This window comes from Parus major, unplaced genomic scaffold (assembly GCF_001522545.3).
Source record: "Parus major isolate Abel unplaced genomic scaffold, Parus_major1.1 Scaffold353, whole genome shotgun sequence".
NCBI classification, from domain to species: Eukaryota; Metazoa; Chordata; class Aves; order Passeriformes; family Paridae; genus Parus; species Parus major.
The window spans coordinates 49,989-51,207 of NW_015379289.1; the positions used below are offsets into that span (position 1 = coordinate 49,989).

The window sequence follows — 1,219 nt, forward strand, 5'->3', positions numbered from 1 at the left end:
CCACCTGTGCACCAGCAGCAGCTCCTCATCGGTGGCTGGGCGGCACTGAAGGAGAATGGGGGGCATCAGGGGGGGTCCCTGAAATCCCAAGGAGTCCCCAAAATCCACGGGGACCCCGAAATGGGTGAGGGACCCCAAATTAGGAGGGGACCACGAATTTCGTGGGTCTCACCTGCACAGGGACGCAGCGCTGGACCAGCCCCTCCAGCGCCGCCCAGAGCGGGGCCAGACCCCCGGGGGGGCTGCGGGGGACCTGACAGTTAGCAGGACCCCAGTGTTTGGGGACACCCAGGTGCCCAAGACAGACCCCACCCTCCCCCAAAATCCAGGATAGAACCCTCGGGGGCACCCTGACTTTTTTTCGGGGGGGGCAGGTATTTGGGATTTGGAGGGGGGATTTGGCGTTTCCAGGACTCCCCACCCCAATATCGGGGGAACCTATGAATGAGGGAGGAGGTGTTTGGGAGGTGGGGGGACCCCAATGTCGATGGGATTGAGAAAGGGGGAATTTAGGGAAAGATTTGGAGATAAAAGCCTTGGGGGAAATTATTTTGGGAGGATTTCAGGACGAAAAAATTGTTTCAGAACGGGTTTTGAGGACGGAGGGAATTGAAGGAGGGACGTTTGAGGGCCTCAGAGGGGTCCGTACCAGCTGTCCCCGCACTCGGCTCTGTCCCCTCCATCACTGACCAGTCCTGTTCCAGTGGGAGCTGCGACCTCTGCCCCCAAATCCTGCTCGGGGCGGGGAGGAGGGGGGGCATGGAGGGTCCTGGGACACCCCAGGGCCCCCCCCTCCCAAAGGGATCCCCAAGGACTGGGACACCCCCAAAAGGACCCAAGGTTTCAGTGACCCTAAAGCCCCCCCTCCCCGCAGGGGTCCCTCCCCCATGGGCCCGGGGTGTCCTAGAGCCCCCATCCCCCAAAGGGACCCCAAGCCCCTCTGCCCACCCTTAAAGAGACCGCAGTATAGGGGAGCCCCCCTGGCCCCAAACCACGATGCCACAAATCAAGGCATCCCCCCCCCCCAAAGGGCCTCCCAGTGTCCTGGACCTTCCCCAAAAGAAGCCAAGATTTGGGGTCCCCCCAGCAACCCCCCAACAACTGCACCACGTACTGGGAGCTCCCCACCCAGAGCCCCTCAGGACACCCCAAATTTACACCCTCTCCCGTCACCAGCTGCTGCCTCCCCTCCTGCGGCACCCCCTGTCCCAGGACCCCC

General features: G+C 62.7%; 1 protein-coding gene across 1 annotated transcript in view; it reads right to left on the minus strand.

Annotated features, from left to right (window-relative positions):
- Positions 1-842, minus strand: part of HDAC6 (histone deacetylase 6) — a 12,371-nt gene extending 11,529 nt beyond the window's left edge. Inside the window, exons 1-3 of the mRNA XM_033511567.1 lie at positions 650-842; positions 173-242; positions 5-45 (exon numbers count right to left, since the gene is read on the minus strand). The gene's annotated coding sequence lies outside the window, so the exon portion shown is untranslated. The remainder of the gene's footprint in view (positions 1-4; positions 46-172; positions 243-649) is intronic.
- Between the last annotated feature and the right edge of the window lie 377 nt (positions 843-1,219).